The sequence below is a fragment of the Pinus tabuliformis genome, chromosome 6, assembly GCF_031772625.1.
Source record: "Pinus tabuliformis cultivar Carrire ecotype Pingquan chromosome 6, CPIR1, whole genome shotgun sequence".
Taxonomy (NCBI): domain Eukaryota; kingdom Viridiplantae; phylum Streptophyta; class Pinopsida; order Pinales; family Pinaceae; genus Pinus; species Pinus tabuliformis.
This window is the reverse complement of record NC_142292.1, coordinates 1,343,543,006-1,343,553,767: the sequence shown is the minus strand read 5'-3', so window position 1 is coordinate 1,343,553,767 and position 10,762 is coordinate 1,343,543,006. Positions and strand designations below refer to the sequence as shown.

Below are 10,762 nucleotides of genomic sequence, written 5' to 3'. Positions count from 1 at the left end.
GTTGTTGAGCATAGTATTGGGCTCAAGTTCAAGGCCAGAGCTTGAAATCTCTATTTACGATGGCAGTTTGAAATATGAGAATCTACTAGATTATATCAGTGAGATGAAAAAGTATTTTTGAATACGAGGATAAGAGAGTAAATTTTTCTATGACAAGGCTGAAAGGCCATGCTACACTATAGTGGAACATTGTACAGGCTGAAAAAGGAAGAAGGACAAATCATTGATCAAGAACTAGGATAGAATGGTGGTAAAGATGAAGATTAAGTTCTTGCCAAAGGATTACCAGCTAAATCTTTACAAAAAAATGCAAAATATTAAACAAAAGATAATGACAATGAGAGAATACACTGAAGATTTTTACAAGGTGAATTTGAGAGCAGGCTATGTAGAAGATACCATGGAAAAGACAACAAGGTATGTCAATGTTTTGAGGCTAGATATTCGACATGAAATCATCATAATTTCTCCAGTGACAATAGAGGAAGCATACCAATGTGCTTTGAAGGTTGAAGAAAAGATAGCTAGGAAGCAAATATCTAGCAGAGGATGTGGTTTTTCCAAAGGGAAAGCATAGACAAATGGAAGAGGAAAGTTTCTTGTGCAAAAGAATGGTGAAGGCAACTCAAATCAGTAAGGGAAGTCAGAGAAGGACAGTGGCAACAGAGAAGGAAGGCCTTACCAGAGAGGTAGAGGTAGAGGAAGAGGTAGAGAGACTATCTACCGGTGTTATAAATGTAATAAATTGTGGCACCGATCTTTTTAATGTCCTGAGAACGAAAATACAAGACATTGAGGTGCATACATAGCTCAAACCGAAGTAGTAGAGGCACAAGTACATGAGGTAGAGAATGTGCCAGAGACTAGAGAGGTGTTGATGATGCACAAAGTCCTATTAAAACCAGCAAAGGAGACCACTAAACCAGTCCAAATGAAATCCTTATTCAAGACAATGTGTAAGGAAAAAGGAAAATGCTGCAAATTCAAGGTGATTGACAGTGGAAGTACGGATAATCTAGTTTCCAAGAAATGGTGGAAAAATTGGGATTGAAAAAGATTAATCACCCCACGCCTTATAAGGTATCATGGTTGCAAAAAGGACACCAATTGTTGGTGCATGAACAAAGTGAAGTTGATTTTCAAATAGGCAAGTATAAAGACAAGGTGTTATGTGAAGTAATGCCAATGGATGCTTGTCACATTCTTTTGGGTCACCCATGGTAGTTTGGTAGGAAGGTGACACATGATGGAGAGAGAAATTGTTATAAGTTTTAAAATGATGGCATCAAACACACTCTTGTACCATTGATAGAGTAGGGTACAACTAAAACAAGCAGCCCAAAGACACTGCTACTTAGCTGAAAGGAATTTCTACAGCCGATGGAAGAAGAAGAGGTAAACTATGTAGTGACTTGCAAGCCAAAGGTAGTACTTATACACACTGAAATTGTAGATTTACTTATTGAAGTTAGGAGTTGTTGCATAAGTTTCATGATATTGTAGTTGATGAATTTCCAAGTGAGTTGCCACCCAAAAGAAGCATCATTTATCACATAGACTTGATACTGAGAGCAAGTCTTTCAGACAACGCTGCATATCAGATGACACCCAAAGAGAATGAGAAAGTGAGGAAGCAAGTCCAAGAATTGTTAGACAAAAGATTAATAAGAGAAATTCTGAGTCTGTGTGTCATACCTATAGTACGAAGTCCAAAGAAGGGTGGAGAATGAAGAATGTGCACTGACTCTAGAGCAATCAAAAATATCACCATTCATTACAGGTTTCCATTACCATGGATGGATGATATGATGGATTTCTGGGTGGAGCAACTTACTTCTCAAAGGTTGACCTTAAAAGTGGTTATCATCAAATTCACATCAGAGAAGGAGACGAGTGGAAGACAACTTTCAAGACCAATGAAGACTTGTACGAGTGGATGATCATGCCATTTGGCTTGTCAAATGCACCTAGTACCTTTATGTGGCTGATGAACCAAGTCTTGAAGGAGTTCATTGGTAAGTTTTTCATTGTTTACTTGGATGAAATTTTAATTTTCAGTCAAACTAAAGAAGAGAACTTAAGACATTTTAAGTATGTTTTAGAGAGCTTGCAGTAAGAAAATCTATTGATTAACATGAAGAAGTATTCTTTTATGAAGAGTGACCTTGTATACTTGGGTTTTTTTTTATTTCCAAGGATGGTTTGAAAATGGAACCAGAAAGGATAGAGGAAATTGGAGGTTGGGATCTCACCTAAGAATATTTTTGAGGTGAGAAGTTTTCATGTCTTAGCCAGCTTCTACCGAAAATTTATTAGGAATTTTAGTGGAATTTTTACACCTATCATTGACACCATCAAGAAGAATAGGCAACTATTTTATTAGACAACAACACCAACAGCTAATGACAAAAAAAAAATCAACTATTGAAGAAGAAGGTCATTGAGAAGTTGGTGTTAAAGTTGTCAGACTTTAATCATCCCTTTCAAGTGAGATGTGATGGTAGTGGGACAGCCATTGGAGCTATATTGAGCAAAGAAGATAAGCACATTACATATTTCAGTGAGAATTTAAATGAGTCAAAACATAAATATTCTTCCTATGATAAAGAATTTTATGTGATGGTTCAAGATTTGAAGCATTGGAGGCATTACTTGATGACTAACAAGTTTGTTATAGGATAATTTTGCCTTACAATACATTATGCAACAACATAAGTTAAATAATAAACATGTAAAGTTGGTGGAGTTTCTTCAAAATTTCACTTTTATTTTGAAGCACATTAGTGGGAAGGAAAATAAGGTTGTCGATGCCTTGAGTAGGAGATCCTTAATCATGCACGAAAGTCAAAAACAAATTTTAGGCTTTGATTATTTACAGGACTTATATGACATTGTTGCTAATTTTAAAGAAGCTTTTGCATCATGCAAAAATCCAGTCAATAGGGACAACAATCCATGGAGAGAGTTTATGTTGTAGGATGGGCTATTATTCAAGAACAATGAGCTTTGTATTCTCAATTGCTCAATGAGGGAAAACTTGGTCCAAGAAAAGCATAATGGAAGATTGGTTGGACACTTTGGTGTTGAGAAAACACTTGGGAAGCTGAGTCACTTCTACTTTTGGCCTAAGATGAAGGCAGATGTACAAAGGTACATGAGTAAGTGCACGGTATGTCATCATGAGAAAGGGAGAAGTCAAAATGTTGGACTATACATGCCATTACCCATTCCCAACAGACCTTGGGATTCAGTGAGTATGAAATTAGTTTTGGGTTTACTGACAACTCAATGAGGTAATGATTCAATCCTTGTAGTTGTGGATATATTTACTAAGATGGCTCATTTCATTCTATGTTTAAAAGCTAGTGATGCCACCCATGTGGCTAATTTATTTTTTGATGAGATTGTTTGGTTTCATGGTTTGCCAAAAATTATAATATCTAAGAGGGACACAAGATTCATCAGACATTTTCAGAGGACTTTGTGGAAGAAAATTGGCACTAAGCTAAATTTTAGTTCATCCTATCATCCACAGTCTGATGGGCAAACAAAGGTTGTAAATAGGAGTTTGGGTATTTTGTTGAGGAGTTTAGTAGGTGATTGACCAAAGCAGTGGGATCATGTGCTAGCCCAGGCTGAGGTTGCATCTAATGACTCACCAAATAGGAGCACATGAAATAGTCCATTTAAGATCTTGCATGACATGCATCCGAGGGGAATTTATGAGCTAAGAGACTTGGGAAATATTGAGTATAGCAGTGCTAATGGAGAGGATTTTGCAACAGCCGTGAGTGATATGAATGAGCAACTAAACCAAAGATTACAAGATAAAAGCAAAAGCTACAAGCAACGAGAAAATGTACACAGGCAAGAGGTAAATTTTGAAGTGGGAGATGTGGTCCTAGCTCACCTAAGAAAGGAGAGGTTTCCAAGGGGATAATATAACAAATTGACAATGAAGAAGATAGGATCTTGTAATATCCTCTACAAGTTAGCTAGAGTTACCTCCAGGAATTGGCATTTCACCTATTTTTAATGTAGCAGATTTGTATCCCTACACAGTTGGTGATGTGGACCAAGCTTCTAGGAATCTTGACTAGGACGAAGGAAAGGAACAACAGAGGCTAAATAAAATGCCCATGGAAAAGAGTTCAGAGGCTGAACAGATTTTGGATACACGTGTTTCCAACAAGACCAAAAGGAAAGAATACTTGGAATATCTTGTGAACTGGAAAGACCATTCGATGGAGGATTCTACTTGGATGCATGAAGAAAAAATACAACAAGTATTCTATAGAAGATTTTATGAGCAGGAGCTCTTAAAATTTTCTTTCTTGGGGAGTCTGATGTAGGTGCATTAGGCCGAGCACATAAAAATGATAAGTTGTTAAAGTCAGACCAAGAGCCTAGCAATTTGAATGATTGATCACATGTCAAGGCTATAAAATTTAAAGTTTATTTGTCAAAAGTTTTTCATATTTAGTAATATTAGTTAGGAATATATAGCTAAAAGAAATGATTTTATAGGTAGTAGGTAGTTAGGGCTAAGGGAAATTGGTTTACATCCATGAACTTATTTCTTGGATAGTTGTTTTTAGTTTTTGGGGAGAGAGGAGGAACATTTTTGGGTCCTCGAAGTTTTGGTGTGATATTGAAGTTAATTGAACAACATTTCTTAAACTAGTTGCTTTTTGTATCAACAAATCGAATTCGTAACTGTGTGTGAGACAATTATTTGCATACTTGTTTGTGAGGTTTGTGAACCATAATATTAATATTTGAATATTGAAATCGATTTGGTCTTTAAATCTTTGTGTTGAATGAGGAATTCCTGCACTATATTTTCTCTATGATTCACATTTAAATGAGAACCCGGAGAATTATATTTTAGTTAATCCTCTAATCCAGTACTTTTTCATCCAAGTTTGTGTATTGGAAAGAGTCATATTACATTATAGATTCGAGAATAGAGAACACTCTCTATCAAGCCTACAGAAGAAAGAAAATTCATAAATGAAACCATCGTCAAATTTGTAAGTCAATTTCTTATCAAAGGAAGACGAAATTCAAAATTCTGGCATATGGGTTTTGTGCAGAGTTTGGTCTATTTGGTATCTCACAAGCAATTTTCTAAAAATATCCTTGGTTGGGGAGTTACTAAGGGATCTTTAATCTGTTTTTTTACAGACTGCATGGATGGAAAAAAAGGATTTGTTGTTCCTCCTGTAACAACACTGTAGTTTGTTGTGACAGCAATGATTTGTTATTTCTCCTGTAACAACACTGTAGTTTGTTGTCAGAGAAATGATTTGTTGTTTCCCCTATAACAACAATATAGTTTGTTGAGAGAGCAATGATTTTGGTTCCTCTTGTAACATCACTATAAGACGCTAAAATATAAGCCATCAATTTGTGGGCCATCATGTTACAATTAAGTTAATGAAATTCCTTGCCTCAATTCTTTTTTAATGGTGCAATTTTTCAATATTCAATCGAATGTTTTGTGAAATCAAGAATCTATCATTAGTAGAAGTTAATAACTTTCTAGTTCAAGGGAGAAGATTATGATTTGCCGCCACAAAGCTACATGTACCTTGATACTAGTGGCATTATGTGCCTGAATATGTTACCCAGTTCAAAGATGTTTGTGTCAAGCAATTTTCAACAACATAACTACCATATTCTGTATGACCAAAAAAACAACACATTCTCTTTTGCACCCATAGTTTGTGATGCCTTGTAAGACAAGCACATGGATATCATGTGTTTTCTCCTTTAGATTCTACACTATATTTTTTGGATGATCAAAATTTGTTCCCACTATTGTTTCATCCTTAAAACTTTTCATACAAATTTGAGTATGCTCCTAGAGTTTGTTTCCTTTCTGCAGGTAAATTATAAGAAAAAATTTGAAGACTATATGTAAACAACGTTGTTTCTATGATTTCAAATTCATTGAACCCTTGACTGTGAATGGAATATTGATAATATCATGAAAAGCCAAAGTCTGTTACAAAAGGACCCTAAAAAACTTAGTGGATTCAATGAGATACTTTTGTAGTATTTGTTATTATCACTAAAAACAAGTGCTTTATAATCTCATAATGTAACGAAAAGTCACACGACTTTAAAAAACTCATAAAAGTTACTTTCAAGGGGTGCACTTTATAATTTTTCCTCGGTTAGGTATAAAGCACAAGGAACACCTCCTTGGTATCATTTTCAACATTCTGCTATTAGTTGGGACAAAATAAATTTAGAAGAATGTGTTTAAGAATGGGCAACGAATTCGTTAGTTCAATGCTATCCAAATTTTATAGTTATTTTTATTTAGAACATATGTTGGGATCGTAATTAGTTTATATTCTAGGCAAAACTAGTTTCTCTCAAAGTTACTAGTGGGATTATTGAAAATATTTGTAAAGAATTTCGCTCAGAGCCATAAAATAAAGAGATCTTTTGTATCAATCATGCCAAATATAGACAATCAAATTCCTTAGGAATTATTTGAGGTTGCCAACCATAGATATGCTAAAAAATGTGGAGTACGAATTGTTTTATTTCTTAACCAAATTCATCATTATCTTATGTGATATCATCCTAGGATGAGAACAAACACAAAGGAAACATTCACTACCTTCTGGACTCTTCTATACACACATAGACATCTCAAAATTAAAAAAATTATAGGTTCTTAGTGACTCCAAGCTTGTGATTGACTAGGCTAATAGGAAAGTGGATGCTAATATTCCAAGTATTAATCACACCCTCAAAGAGATATTGTGAGAAAGGGATTTTTAAATGAACATCTTTTTTCCACATGCATATAGAACTTAACTAGCATGAACACATGTTATCCAAGGAGGCTCTTCATTTCCTAGTGTGGTTTTCTAAAAGTAAATGGAATGAATATCATTTTTTAAACATGTCAACAAATACTTTTTTCTTTTCCTTCTTAAAATTTTATAGAGTCATGTACTAAAATAATAATTTGTTTAGGGATTTTTTTTAATACACTTTAGAGAAAGTTGAATCAATCTCTATTTCTCTTTGTAATAAAAATTAGCTTTTTTTCTCTTATAGAAAATATATATCTTTATTTCTCTTTGATATATATATATATATATATATATATATATATATATATATATATAGATCGACTACTTACAAATAAGTTGCATCTTCACTCTTATAATTAATATCTATAAATATGGAATATGTTATAGATATGTTGTAATATTATCTTTAGTATATATAAATAGCTATGGATAGATTGGTCATTGATATAAAGAATAAATTTACATTTAACTATTAAATAAATGATAATAAAATATGTAAAGCTATATAATGGTAATTAATAGTTTAAAATAATTTAAAGGCATGTGTGAGACTTAATTGTTGTTATAAAAAGGTGACTTTAACTTAATAGTATATTCAAAGAATATAAGTATAATAACAAGAAAAGATAAATTATAAATTTATTAGTTTTGTGATTTTATAATTAGTTGTAATAAGTAAACTAATTCATATATAAATTTTAGTTAGATGATCAATCGTCTAATAAATTATCATTTAAATATTATTTATAATATTAAAGTATTATTTATTTAAATATAGAATATAGATTTAATTGCATTTTAAGATTATCATAAATATCAGAGATCTTTATATCATTAGATTTAATTAATATAACAGATATTACAATATTTAAATATGAAACTATCTTAATATTGATTTGAATGTTAAATGAATCTAAAAGAGTATAATGTTAATTTTAAATAAAAATGTTATGATATTAGTTACCTATTTATTTAGCAACTATTTTTCTCCTACAATAATTATCAAAATCGTTTTTATAAGATATTTTAATTTAAATTGATATTAAATTTTAAATAATATTCAAAATTTCTGAAATGTGGTAAGCCATATGAAAATCAAATATATTAAAAAATAATATACTTAAAAAGTCTCACATTCTTGTGGATCACATTCTCTTATAAAATAGATAGCAAAAATTAAAATTGAACTTTTATAATATAAAAATAAAAAACAACAAAATAAAATAAAATATATCACAAATATCTTTTAATAAAACTTTTTTTCTAATAAAATAGAATATATATCCATATTATATTATATTTTATATATATAATAACACAAATTTTATAAACAAAAGATAGAATGTATATCCATATTATATTATATTTTATATATATATAATAACACAAATTTTATAAATAAAAAATAGAGGTTAAATATTTTTTAATTATATTTTTCCACATAAAAATATTTTTAAATAAAATAAATATTAAAGTACTAAATTCTATTTTTTAAGTAAAATATAAATCTAACAATAACACATTACATTATTCAAACTGCAGCTAACAAATGTTTTTAAACATAAATTTTATAAAACGCATTATATCGTTAGCAGAGTTAAGTGGAGTTCTTCTCCCCCTACTGTGAGTGGGAAGCAAGAAAGTCATGAAGAAGCGTGCGTAGCATGCGTATAGGTTAGGGTTTAAGGGATTCTATGAGGCAATTTATGAAATATATATATAAAATATGCGGACCATCACGGTTTTTAATCAAGGTTTATTAATTGTAATAATAAATATATGTATTGGAGTAGACTTGGATCTCCAAAACTAGAGAGCAAACGAAACTGGACTTCGATCCCCAAAACTTTAACTGGACTTCGATCCCCAAAACTTCTATTTATAAAAAAATAAAGTTTATATTACTGGACTTGGATCTCCAAAACTAGAGAGCAAACCAAACGACTTCTGATTCTAATAATTCTATGTCCAATAGACAGACAGAGAAATCATCCCCTCTCCTCTGGTAGAGTAAACCATTCGCTACGCCTCAACGTACGTACGTGTTTTCCATTCACGAAGCATGGCTGGACAATCTCCTTGCAGCGCTCCCTGCAAACCCCTCCTTATTCATTTGTTGTTATTGCTGTCCCTATTACCATTGATGCAATGCAGGCCGCTTGAGCGCAAGGTTCCAGTGCCTGAGCAGAAACCCGCTGTTGGGTTGAGAATAGATCTGGTGCATAGAGACTCATGGCTTTCCCCATTCTTTCCAGGGAATATTACGTCCACTGAAAGGGTTAAGCGAGCAGTGCAACGCAGTCAAGCAAGGGTTCAAGCACTGCATAAATCTGTAGTTCTAAAGGCTGCTGCTCAATTAGCTCATAAAAGTGCAAGAATCCAAGCTCCGATAAGTGCAGGAAGTGGAGAATTTTTTATGGAGGTAGGAATTGGTGAGCCGCCTTTATCATATTCTGGAATTCTAGACACCGGCAGTGACTTGATATGGACACAGTGTTTGCCCTGTGATTATTGCTATAATCAAACCTCTCCAATCTACGATCCTATCCAGTCCTCCACTTTCATGACCGTCCCATGCAATAGCTCTGAGTGCCAGGCAAAACCTAATATGGGTTGCAACGCTGATCATCTGTGTAATTACAGGTATGCGTATGGTGATGACTCCTTCAGCACAGGGACCCTCTCAATTGAAAGGTTTACCTTTTCATCAGAGTCAGTCGACGAGATTCAGTTTGGTTGCGGCGTAAACAATGAAGGCCACTTCGGCCAAACAGGTGGAATGGTAGGCTTCGGACGAGGTGACTTATCTTTAATTACACAGCTTGGTTCAGTAGGAGGTGATAAGTTTGCTTACTGCCTCACGTCTTTTAATGATTATCCTTCCCGAGGCAGCCCTTTGTTTATAGGTCACACTGCTACTTTCAAGGGCGCGGCTGCTGTCAGTTCAACTCCTTTTATTCAAAACAGCGCAGCATCAAGTTCCTATTATCTTTCGTTGGGAGGAATTAGCCTTGGAGGTGCACTATTGGATATCCCTGATGATTCTTTTGATATTGATCAAAAGTATGGTAGTGGCGGATTTGTGATAGACTCTGGAACCACTTTCACATTTCTGTATGACGGTGCATATCAAGTTTTGAGGAAATCCTTAATCTCTTCTTCCAGTCACTTGCAGCAAGTGGATGGGTCAGACATCGGACTAGACCTCTGTTTTAACTTTCCAGCTAATAACGATTTTAACTTTCCCACTTTAACATTCCACTTCGAGGGAGCAGATTATAATGTGGAGCCAGAAAACTACATGTACGTTGATACCAGTGGTGTTATCTGCCTGGCAATGCTACCTAGTCCAAACATGTCCATATTAGGCAATTTTCAACAGCACAACTACCAAATTCTCTATGACGTCGGCACCAACATGTTCTCTTTTGCACCCGCAGTTTGTGATGCCTTGTAAGCGTAAGCGAGCACATGGATATCATGCGTTTTCTCTCTCGTACACTATTAGAATTTTATGTTTTAGGATTTCATTCTGCTCAATTATCAGCATATGTAAACACTCTTTTTCAAGACTATATGCAAATATGTTGTTTCTGTGATTTCAAATTCACTGAGCCATGAATTCTTTACTGTCTATGGAATATTGATCAAATTCATTAAACCATGGATTCTTAATTGTGTATGGAATATAAATAATTTAATGAAAGGCCAACGTCATTCAATGGTATATTCACGGTAATATTAATTATTAAAATAATAAAAGTTCAAAAAAATTTCAACTCAAACATGTCCATATTAGGCAATTTTCAACAGCACAACTACCAAATTCTCTATGACATCGGCATCAACATGTTCTCCTTTGCACCAGCAGTTTGTGATGCCTTGTAAGCGAGCACTATTAGATTAGATGATTAAAGTGGGTT

The 10,762-nt window shown here is 33.5% G+C and overlaps 1 pseudogene; it reads left to right on the top strand.

The window, feature by feature from the left end:
• The first annotated feature begins 244 nt into the window (after window positions 1-244).
• On the top strand, window positions 245-10,296 carry LOC149263573 (aspartic proteinase nepenthesin-1 pseudogene; annotated as a pseudogene).
• Window positions 10,297-10,762: the final 466 nt, after the last annotated feature.